Here is a 12864-nt window from a genome sequence, read left to right as displayed (position 1 = left end):
TACACTTACATTTTTGTTTTTTTACTTTACTTTAAAGCTAAAGGGACTCGGGAGAAATGAGAATTATATTCTCTTGTTACTGAATACATGGATCAGTAGTATCCTTTTGCAAAATAGCCGCCCAGGGCTGGCCTTAGGCCACTGAAACCTATGAGGCCGCAGTGGGCCCCGTACTTTTATAGGCCCCACGCTAATTCTGCTATAAATTATTAAATTAAAACATTATAATTTATATATAAGAACAGGGTTTCTCCTGATTTTCCATGGCTTCCTGGAAATCTCCTGAAATTGCAAAAGATACGAAATTGTCTTGGAAATCTGAAATTATTAAAATCTCCTAAAAACTCATAAAAAATTCCCGTAAAATAGACAAAATTGTCATTTTGGGGTGCCAATCCTAAGCGTGATGAACAAAAAAATGACATTGTCAGCATTCATTTAATAAAAATGCCGAATGTATTTTCTTATATACAAAATCTTGTATCCCTACCCAGACTGGGCTCCGCGCAATCCGTTTCACATAGGCCTCGCCCTGTAGCCGCCCGCCCTCGTGTAAAGATAAGACAAATTGTGAAACAATAAAATATGAATGTTTACTTTACTATTGGAAAGTAAAGAAGGATTTTTGTTTAAAGCGTATATCTGTCAGGACATAGAAACTAATTACAGTAGTAACAACTGACATCCAAGAGTGCTACTGCGATATGTACATAAAATTAAAATATAACATTAACCTTAAAACAATAATATTGTAACAATCGATATAGTTTAATTATAACAATTAAACAATATCCTCTACAATTACAATTACTAAAAATCTTTAAAAAATATACAATTAACTTAGCCACTGAAAGTCGATATACGAGAAAGATTTTTCAACAGCAAAAACATCTGATATTAGACCAAACAGTACTTAAGTCAGGAACATGGCTTCATCTTACACGTTACAGGGCTACTCATGGAACTATACTAATGGAACACCAGCTTCGAGTTTTTTACAAAGACAAAGAGACTTTTATTTTGCAACATGATGGGATTTTCCTTTCTGGTGGTGCTATGCAGGAGTCCAAGAATCTCATCTTTTCTCATAACAGAAAGTTATCTAGTTATAAAAATAAATAAAAGGATTTAAAAAAAAAATATGTGTGACATATGTGTTGACCATGCTAAACGTATATATGTTATTAATTATAGTTATATAATTTTGCCATTCTAAAAATAGTCTGTACCTAAAAGGAGCTACTGCGTTAATGTGTAGACATGGCCCTGACCTTAATAGTTATGAATTATTACTATAGGTGAAGGCAGATGTTCAGTTAATTTGATGCACATTGAACTAATCTAAAAGCAACTATAACATATATTATGATTTACATTTTCATGGAAAACTAGTTTTTCAAAAATACAAGTACTTCAGCTTATGAGAAAAGTACATGGGAAAAATTGCAGTACCTTACCTTTAAGAGGTGCAACCAATCATTGACTTTTCAGGAATGCATGCCTTTTTCTTGCATTTCCAAACATAACTGTAATTAGGCATATTGGTTAATTTCTTTTGAAAACATTAAAATTAAAAAATAATATTATTAAATTGAAAACATTGTTGTATCAAACATACAAATTATCAGACAATTTTGCCTAATTTCATCTAACAGTTTATTGTAAAGGAATGGCCTGCACAACAGCCAAGGTATATTAGGCATTCATGAAAGATGAATGTGCTTAAGAGTGTTATAAATAAAAAAAAAAAACTAGAGAAAAATGTTAAATTCCATCCCAGATAATTGGATGTTGCTTGACCATGAAAATCACACAATTCATAAAACATTTATTAGATAACTAAAATAAAAATTGTATAGTAGTACTTACATTAAATATTGAATGGATGCCCAGAGAGTAGAAATAGTATAAGTATGATCCTTGAGCCATTCTGGGACATCATCAGAACTGGTTGCCTTGGTTCTACTTGTTAATAACTGAAACATTACAAACATTTTTTTTTATTTATAATTTATCACAGACTAGAATAGAAATGTTGCCAGGAAAAATACCAATGGTTAGAATACACCTGATGCTACTTTTGTAGCCTTATTACTGGTTAAAATGCACCAAAACTTCATTAATTAAATCTGATAAGAAACATATATGTATCACACAAGTCCAAGTTTATCAGAGTGTCATAGCAAATAATTAACTAGATATGTGAGTTTTAAATTAAAGCACTGAATTTCAGGGGATAGATCCAACTTGACACCACATCATTTATTATTTCATGAACTCATGGGTCTGGATATGGCATGGAATGGAAACTATTATTTAATATATATGGGGTGTAGGCAAGGCATGGATTATAAATTGTCTTGTATAGATTAGATTGGGTAAAACTGCCAATCGAAGGTAACTTTTACTGATAGATCTGGATCAATTATAAATTTATGGGATCTAGGCCTGCATAAATTGTATATTTTATTTATATATAATATATAACTAGTCTAGAATCTATAATTATATCTTAATAATAATTTTTGTAGATGTCATATAATATCTAACATATTAAGTATAGATCAGTAAAATGTTTGTTTGTAAAATGTTTTACATGTTTCGGATGTTCCTTCAGAGTTGAAGATAGTTTACTTCCTAGTCCAAACCTCCCGCAGGACGACGGGGGATGGGAGCGGGCAGGGTTTGAACCCTCGACCGTCGATAAATCCGAACGACAGTCCAGCGCGCAAACCGCACGACCAGGCAGCCATCCATAGATTTAGATTTTTAGCTATAGTGGAATATTTTTATATCCTAATCTGAACTGGATCTATATATCTAGAATTTAGATCAGTAGATTTAGTATTTTAGGTAGTAAAAACTTTTATATATTCTAAATCTAAACTGGATCTAGATCTAATTAATCGAGAAGCTTAGATATAGAAGACTAGTTGTAAAGATTTGACTACACTATGGCTAATGCACTAGCTTAGTAGGCCTACTAGATAGATCAAGAGACATAGTACTAATAGACTCGTCTTGCCTCGTTGGGCCTCTCAAATCAGCTACAGACTTTAGAGACAATTTAGGAAGGTGAATATCAATCCAATTCAAAGATCTACAATCTACATGTTAGAGTCTAACTAGAGATGCTAGATCTAGACAATCTAGTCTAGAAGGCTTATCAATAAAAAATAAAATCAATCATTTCTAAAGTTTGTAAAATTATATGTAGATCTAATCTATCTATTTATAATATAATAAAAATCTATGTCTACTTTTTAAATATTTAAAATGATATGGCTGATGATATTAATTATTTTAATTGAGACATTGACATACTGTCACATACAAAGTAACAAAATAATTAGATCTTATACTAACTCATAGACTCATACCGTATTGTATTAAACCTTCGAGTTTACGTTCCACTATCTTGACTTGACTATATTGACTAAATAAAGGGCACTATGATTATAGATGTAGATTATTATCTATGATGATGATGTTTATCAACTGGTAGATCTGTAAGTAGTATCGTCACTTTAAGTATAATCAGTATAACCACTGCATTCGTTTCATTCACTGTCTGTATCAATAATCGTGTGAATGTGATGTGAAAGTGAAGTCTAGATTTAGATAGAATTGATAGATTATAGATCTACTATTAAAAAGTATTAACTATACTTAATACTAACTATAGTGTCTATACTAAATAATACTAAAGTATAGCCAGTATGACTCGTATGAGTATACTCATATACTGTAAAAGTGTATAAGTATAGCTATAGACAGACTAGATTCTAGATGATCGATAGATCTAGACTAGACTAGATGATATTCATATTGACAATTATTGATCTCATGTATGGTCTAGATCTAGATAAAATAGAGTGGATCTCATGACTGTCTATATTAGATCTATTGATTTTTTTTTTAAACGTTAAATAAATCTAGACCTTAGTCTTTAACTTTAGTCTAGGTGTTGTAGATCTATATTATTCTAGATATTATACAAGAGATCTAGATCAATATAAGTTCGGTTTTTTAAAAATTCGCATTCAAAATTTTAAATACCCAGATTTAAGTATTTATATACCCATATTGGTAGGTCCGAGTTAATCATTTATTAGATCTATTAAAGCATGTCTATATACAAGATTATTATTTTAAAAATATATTATTATATAAAAGATATAGTTATGAATATTTACTTTAAAAAATTAAACAAAATGAATTTTTTCACTTTTACCAATTAACACTCTGGCTAGCAAAAAGGATGACTCCTCAAAACTGTGAAAAGACGATAACTGCATGAGTTGGTTTGGAATTGTATTTTGTAAGACTAATTTTCAAAACATATCCTTCATGAGAGAGAACGAAAAAAAGGTTGTCAAAAAAAAAAAAAGCTGGCTGGACTACGCAAATAATGGACCAGCCTCTCTCTCTTGATATCTTGTTAAGAACATTGGTGACCGGGAAAAGTGGATGGTTTTGTTGCGCGGGACAGATGATAAAAATGACATGTACATAAAAAAAATTCCAGATTTTGTGTAAAATACCCAAATGAGGAAGTACTGGAAACACCTATTTTAACGAAGTGGCCTTAAAAAAAAATCTTTTGTGACGATCCATTATTCAGGGAAATTGTATCTATTTTATCAGATAGTCAGAAAATGGATAAAGTTTTTACAGATCTAATAAAATATAGTGTGGGGAAGTTTTACTCTCAATGAAGGTCAATCCAAGTGGCTCTCGGAGTAAATTTCTTCTTTGGCATCCTCATCGATTTTTCAAATTGGTATGGTGCGCGAAAATGATGCGCGACGGCACTCTGATCATAAAATCTCGAAGCTGGTGTTCCATTAGTATAGTTCCATGGGCTACTTGCCTTCTATATACACATTCTCGCAAATCTTAACATTGCGGAGTCGTCCATAACAAAGGTCAATTAGAGTCATCCAGACAAACAGTCATAATAAACATACTAAAAAAATAAGTATGAAGATACTGACAATATCAACTCACTTTGTCTGTCTGTCTGTTTGTCAGGTACATATTTGTACACGGTATTTCTCCTTCTTAGCACTCTCGGTTTAAGTTGAAACTTTGCACAATTATGCATTGTACCTAACAAAATATGAATCAGCGAAAAAAAAAATTAGTGGTAATAAATTATTTTTCTTTGATATAGAAAAAGGAAAAAAATCTTACAATGTTGAGGTATATGACAGTAAATTGCAGTTCTTTCCCTTACATAAACTTTGTTTACTTATATATTCCATACTGGTTAGTATGTTGTCTTAAGGAGGCTTAAAAAGACTTCAGCCCATTTGTTCGAATTCAGATCGTTCCAACTTTTAGTTTTATAAATGTATTTAAAAAAGCGATCACGATAACCTTTTCACATATACCTCCTTCTTTCTCCTCCACCCCCTATACAAACTGGTTCAGACAAGTGATAGGATTATAGCGTAGTAAGAAAGCTAAAATCATGATATTGCACTAAACAAAGACAATTGATACAAATATATTTTTAATCGCACAGATATAATATATATATATTGTTACGTATTTCTGAATCTTCTGGCTAGATGTATTAGTTGTCACACAAATAAAAACACAGCAAAGAACTTGACGACTAAACTTTCAGTTTCATTTAACTTTAATGACTATTAACTCTAACAATTCGTTACTGTAACATGTAGCGTAGAAGACTGTACAATATCTGTCAGTTTACAGTTAGCTATACTTCGTTGCAATTCATCTCTTCACTTCGTTGCAATTCATCTCTTCTCAACTTTCCTCGAGCCGTATTCCACAGAACAGACCAACGACACACTTCCCAGTGTCGCTCCAGGTCTCCCAAAGCTGAACCAAGTCGTACTCAAGTCTACCGAATCAGAGCCGCACACGTCTTACATCGACTGTATCGACTGTAACGGCTCAAGTCCACTGTAGTTCGCTGTATAGACTTTAGCGACAGTAGTCCACTCCAGTTAACTCTACCCTAGTTAACTTGCATCGAGTCGTACACATTTCTCTTCCACAGAGCCGCACACGTCTTACATAGTCTGTCTCGACTGTAACAGCTCACTCACGACTCCATACGACTGACTTTAACATTAACTCTCTGGCTTATATAGAGTCCCTAATCGCTTGTCCAAAGTTGCACAAACACGGCTAGTATCCTCTGAAATAACACGTGAGGAAACGTCACATCCTGTCTTTGTTTATACATGTAGATTCCAGAAAACATCGGCTGCAGTGTCATCAAGTTGGGGTCACACGTAGTGACCTCTATCTGTCACTGTTCATTAGTAACTGTCCCCCTACTTAGATCTGTTCGTCCCCTGGAACAACACGTGAGGGCACGTCACATCCTGTCTTTGTTTGTACATGTAGATTCCAGAGGACACTCGCTGCTGTGTCATCTCGCCGGGGTCATACGTTGACCTCTACCTATCACTGTTCATTTGTAACACTGCCCCCTTCTTAGATCTGTTCGTCCCGAACAGATTCTACTTCACCACGATACTGATGAAATCGATCGACGATCAAGAAGGAAGCTTTGGTGGTTGCCCCCTTCTCAGAGATGTTCTTTCAATCTGGCCGTTGTCCATCTTCTTTCCATAGAAGAATGGGAGCCAAATCCTCATTTTTCAGCAGGTCCTCACAAATGTTTTCATCAATCTTGGTATGGAAACATCGATCTTCAGATGACGACATTGGGCACTCTTGTCGAGAAAATTCATCAGCATTCTAACGAGTTCGTGCTTCACTGGCTGAGTTTTACATTCTCCAGCATCTTTTTACAGAGCTTCTTCAGAGATACACAGGTTCATCACAGTACAGCAATATTCACATGTTCTTCTTACAACAGCAACTGACTTTGGGTTTCTACGATGTCTGTTGGGTTGATCTTCTTGTACAGTTCTGTCACAGATGGTTACTCACTACAGTTCTGACATCTTTAAACTACTTCTTTTCTGTCCTTCTTGCTTCTGACTTAATTAGCGTTCTTCTAAAACCTTTGTTATACTTCATCAAGCTATTCTCATGAGGAATGTTCTTAAATTATTCTTTAGTGGCTTCACACTTTCAACTGATAGTAAGGCTTTCTTCTTTGGTCTGATGGTTCCGGACAGAATCTTTCTAAAAACATGGGCTGTGGAGTTTCATCAGTGCAGGTGGGGGTCTATCAGTGGGAGAAGTGGTGGGCTTGTTTTCTAACAACATGGGCTATGGAGTTTCATAAATGCAGGTGGGGGTCTATCAGTGGGAGAAGGGGTGGGTTTGTATCTTGATCTTGTTGGAGCCATCCACGTTGCACTCTGCATATGTCGCTTTCTCCGCCTCCTCAATTTGATATTTCTTTGGTTGCGTTGATGTCGTTGTCGTTGTCTTGCTTTCCTGTCGATCAATGCTGATGGCAGCGACTTAGCACATAGGAAGGCATTGTATTTCATAGCTGTAGTCATCAAGACTGTTGATCTAACAAGTTGCTTCAGCATTATTCTTTGATGGGTGCTTTGCGAATGAGCTGCAAGTCCACTTGAAGGCAAGTTGTCAAACACGTCATCACCTTCATCCGAGTCTGGAGGACTCGACTGTGGGGCAGGTTGATAACATTCAACGTGCAAAGGTCCATCAACTTCAGCATCAGTTTCTATTGTAATTCCTTGACTATCACCAGGGCTTCTCGCGCCTACCTTGATAGCTGTACAAGCTTCTGTTAGGTCTAGAGCTTGTTGGTGTATTTCTTGGCATTCACAGTCTTCTGGCATAGCTACGTACGTACAGTTCTTGTCAAACGCATGAGTGCAATAATCAAGCTTCGAGTTCCTCTCGTAGACACTGGCAGATAGACAGAAGTCTTTAAGGCCCACAGCAACAGGCTTGGACGCAGACCCAACGTTGTCTTGATCTGTTTGGCTGGTTGAGGTACTCATATCAGGTTTATCTGTAGTTAAAGCTTCGGTCAAACTATAGGTCTCTTCTATTGTTTCTTCAGCGGTCTCATTCTGCTTTTCGTTGAAATAGTAACAGCTACCGTCTCTTTTCGTTTCTTGTGGGCCACATTCGTTTGGTTTGCTATCACAGTCACAGACAGCACAACCAACACCAGCATGCCTATCGTAATTGTCTGTATCACCACATTCTTGGTTGGACAATTGTTCGCTGTTCATCAATGGTGTAGTTCTTTCATCTGTCGACTCAATCTGATACTGCAGGGTGTTCAGTAGCTCGTTCATCATGATTCTCGTTTGATCTTTTATCGTATCTGTTTGTTCTTCTGTCTTGTTGGGCGTGGTAGCTATTTGTTCATTCTCATTCATGACTTTAATCAACTGGTTAAATGAAGAAAATCTGGTGTTGATTTCTGATTCTATCTTCTTAATGCTCTCTTTCACCGGGTTCATTTTGTATTGCAAAGTTCTCAGGAGCTCCATCGTATTAGGTTTGATTTCAAATTGGCAAGTGTCTGGATTCTCCTCTTCCTCCAACAGGGCTTGTCTGAGACGTGCTGTTAGCGTTTCCTTATTTCCGTTAAGCTGTAGACCTCTTTCTCGAAGCTCTTGTCTAAGTTCTTTCATGTCAAGTTCATTAAGAAGTTTGATGGAACACATTCTAGCCAGAAAGATCCCACTTCTGACACCAATTGTTACGTATTTCTGAATCTTCTGGCTAGATGTATTAGTTGTCACACAAATAAAAACACAGCAAAGAACTTGACGACTAAACTTTCAGTTTCATTTAACTTTAATGACTATTAACTCTAACAATTCGTTACTGTAACATGTAGCGTAGAAGACTGTACAATATCTGTCAGTTTACAGTTAGCTATACTTCGTTGCAATTCATCTCTTCACTTCGTTGCAATTCATCTCTTCTCAACTTTCCTCGAGCCGTATTCCACAGAACAGACCAACGACACACTTCCCAGTGTCGCTCCAGGTCTCCCAAAGCTGAACCAAGTCGTACTCAAGTCTACCGAATCAGAGCCGCACACGTCTTACATCGACTGTATCGACTGTAACGGCTCAAGTCCACTGTAGTTCGCTGTATAGACTTTAGCGACAGTAGTCCACTCCAGTTAACTCTACCCTAGTTAACTTGCATCGAGTCGTACACATTTCTCTTCCACAGAGCCGCACACGTCTTACATAGTCTGTCTCGACTGTAACAGCTCACTCACGACTCCATACGACTGACTTTAACATTAACTCTCTGGCTTATATAGAGTCCCTAATCGCTTGTCCAAAGTTGCACAAACACGGCTAGTATCCTCTGAAATAACACGTGAGGAAACGTCACATCCTGTCTTTGTTTATACATGTAGATTCCAGAAAACATCGGCTGCAGTGTCATCAAGTTGGGGTCACACGTAGTGACCTCTATCTGTCACTGTTCATTAGTAACTGTCCCCCTACTTAGATCTGTTCGTCCCCTGGAACAACACGTGAGGGCACGTCACATCCTGTCTTTGTTTGTACATGTAGATTCCAGAGGACACTCGCTGCTGTGTCATCTCGCCGGGGTCATACGTTGACCTCTACCTATCACTGTTCATTTGTAACACTGCCCCCTTCTTAGATCTGTTCGTCCCGAACAGATTCTACTTCACCACGATACTGATGAAATCGATCGACGATCAAGAAGGAAGCTTTGGTGGTTGCCCCCTTCTCAGAGATGTTCTTTCAATCTGGCCGTTGTCCATCTTCTTTCCATAGAAGAATGGGAGCCAAATCCTCATTTTTCAGCAGGTCCTCACAAATGTTTTCATCAATCTTGGTATGGAAACATCGATCTTCAGATGACGACATTGGGCACTCTTGTCGAGAAAATTCATCAGCATTCTAACGAGTTCGTGCTTCACTGGCTGAGTTTTACATTCTCCAGCATCTTTTTACAGAGCTTCTTCAGAGATACACAGGTTCATCACAGTACAGCAATATTCACATGTTCTTCTTACAACAGCAACTGACTTTGGGTTTCTACGATGTCTGTTGGGTTGATCTTCTTGTACAGTTCTGTCACAGATGGTTACTCACTACAGTTCTGACATCTTTAAACTACTTCTTTTCTGTCCTTCTTGCTTCTGACTTAATTAGCGTTCTTCTAAAACCTTTGTTATACTTCATCAAGCTATTCTCATGAGGAATGTTCTTAAATTATTCTTTAGTGGCTTCACACTTTCAACTGATAGTAAGGCTTTCTTCTTTGGTCTGATGGTTCCGGACAGAATCTTTCTAAAAACATGGGCTGTGGAGTTTCATCAGTGCAGGTGGGGGTCTATCAGTGGGAGAAGTGGTGGGCTTGTTTTCTAACAACATGGGCTATGGAGTTTCATAAATGCAGGTGGGGGTCTATCAGTGGGAGAAGGGGTGGGTTTGTATCTTGATCTTGTTGGAGCCATCCACGTTGCACTCTGCATATGTCGCTTTCTCCGCCTCCTCAATTTGATATTTCTTTGGTTGCGTTGATGTCGTTGTCGTTGTCTTGCTTTCCTGTCGATCAATGCTGATGGCAGCGACTTAGCACATAGGAAGGCATTGTATTTCATAGCTGTAGTCATCAAGACTGTTGATCTAACAAGTTGCTTCAGCATTATTCTTTGATGGGTGCTTTGCGAATGAGCTGCAAGTCCACTTGAAGGCAAGTTGTCAAACACGTCATCACCTTCATCCGAGTCTGGAGGACTCGACTGTGGGGCAGGTTGATAACATTCAACGTGCAAAGGTCCATCAACTTCAGCATCAGTTTCTATTGTAATTCCTTGACTATCACCAGGGCTTCTCGCGCCTACCTTGATAGCTGTACAAGCTTCTGTTAGGTCTAGAGCTTGTTGGTGTATTTCTTGGCATTCACAGTCTTCTGGCATAGCTACGTACGTACAGTTCTTGTCAAACGCATGAGTGCAATAATCAAGCTTCGAGTTCCTCTCGTAGACACTGGCAGATAGACAGAAGTCTTTAAGGCCCACAGCAACAGGCTTGGACGCAGACCCAACGTTGTCTTGATCTGTTTGGCTGGTTGAGGTACTCATATCAGGTTTATCTGTAGTTAAAGCTTCGGTCAAACTATAGGTCTCTTCTATTGTTTCTTCAGCGGTCTCATTCTGCTTTTCGTTGAAATAGTAACAGCTACCGTCTCTTTTCGTTTCTTGTGGGCCACATTCGTTTGGTTTGCTATCACAGTCACAGACAGCACAACCAACACCAGCATGCCTATCGTAATTGTCTGTATCACCACATTCTTGGTTGGACAATTGTTCGCTGTTCATCAATGGTGTAGTTCTTTCATCTGTCGACTCAATCTGATACTGCAGGGTGTTCAGTAGCTCGTTCATCATGATTCTCGTTTGATCTTTTATCGTATCTGTTTGTTCTTCTGTCTTGTTGGGCGTGGTAGCTATTTGTTCATTCTCATTCATGACTTTAATCAACTGGTTAAATGAAGAAAATCTGGTGTTGATTTCTGATTCTATCTTCTTAATGCTCTCTTTCACCGGGTTCATTTTGTATTGCAAAGTTCTCAGGAGCTCCATCGTATTAGGTTTGATTTCAAATTGGCAAGTGTCTGGATTCTCCTCTTCCTCCAACAGGGCTTGTCTGAGACGTGCTGTTAGCGTTTCCTTATTTCCGTTAAGCTGTAGACCTCTTTCTCGAAGCTCTTGTCTAAGTTCTTTCATGTCAAGTTCATTAAGAAGTTTGATGGAACACATTCTAGCCAGAAAGATCCCACTTCTGACACCAATTGTTACGTATTTCTGAATCTTCTGGCTAGATGTATTAGTTGTCACACAAATAAAAACACAGCAAAGAACTTGACGACTAAACTTTCAGTTTCATTTAACTTTAATGACTATTAACTCTAACAATTCGTTACTGTAACATGTAGCGTAGAAGACTGTACAATATCTGTCAGTTTACAGTTAGCTATACTTCGTTGCAATTCATCTCTTCACTTCGTTGCAATTCATCTCTTCTCAACTTTCCTCGAGCCGTATTCCACAGAACAGACCAACGACACACTTCCCAGTGTCGCTCCAGGTCTCCCAAAGCTGAACCAAGTCGTACTCAAGTCTACCGAATCAGAGCCGCACACGTCTTACATCGACTGTATCGACTGTAACGGCTCAAGTCCACTGTAGTTCGCTGTATAGACTTTAGCGACAGTAGTCCACTCCAGTTAACTCTACCCTAGTTAACTTGCATCGAGTCGTACACATTTCTCTTCCACAGAGCCGCACACGTCTTACATAGTCTGTCTCGACTGTAACAGCTCACTCACGACTCCATACGACTGACTTTAACATTAACTCTCTGGCTTATATAGAGTCCCTAATCGCTTGTCCAAAGTTGCACAAACACGGCTAGTATCCTCTGAAATAACACGTGAGGAAACGTCACATCCTGTCTTTGTTTATACATGTAGATTCCAGAAAACATCGGCTGCAGTGTCATCAAGTTGGGGTCACACGTAGTGACCTCTATCTGTCACTGTTCATTAGTAACTGTCCCCCTACTTAGATCTGTTCGTCCCCTGGAACAACACGTGAGGGCACGTCACATCCTGTCTTTGTTTGTACATGTAGATTCCAGAGGACACTCGCTGCTGTGTCATCTCGCCGGGGTCATACGTTGACCTCTACCTATCACTGTTCATTTGTAACACTGCCCCCTTCTTAGATCTGTTCGTCCCGAACAGATTCTACTTCACCACGATACTGATGAAATCGATCGACGATCAAGAAGGAAGCTTTGGTGGTTGCCCCCTTCTCAGAGATGTTCTTTCAATCTGGCCGTTGTCCATCTTCTTTCCATAGAAGAATGGGAGCCAAATCCTCATTTTTCAGCAGGTCCTCACAAATGTTTT

At 38.0% G+C, this 12864-nt stretch overlaps 1 long non-coding RNA gene across 1 annotated transcript; it reads right to left on the bottom strand.

The window, feature by feature from the left end:
* Nucleotides 1–1008: 1008 nt before the first annotated feature.
* LOC129924962 (uncharacterized) lies at nucleotides 1009–4857 on the bottom strand. Its single transcript, XR_008776821.1, has 5 exons — nucleotides 3942–4857; nucleotides 3381–3611; nucleotides 1870–1976; nucleotides 1458–1526; nucleotides 1009–1102 (listed from the first exon to the last, which is right to left on the bottom strand). It is a non-coding gene; the product is annotated as an uncharacterized LOC129924962 (long non-coding RNA).
* Between the last annotated feature and the right edge of the window lie 8007 nt (nucleotides 4858–12864).

The sequence above is a fragment of the Biomphalaria glabrata genome, chromosome 3 (genome assembly GCF_947242115.1).
Source record: "Biomphalaria glabrata chromosome 3, xgBioGlab47.1, whole genome shotgun sequence".
Taxonomy (NCBI): Eukaryota; Metazoa; Mollusca; class Gastropoda; family Planorbidae; genus Biomphalaria; species Biomphalaria glabrata.
Note: the sequence above shows the minus strand (reverse complement) of the source record. Positions and strands in the feature narration are given on the sequence as shown.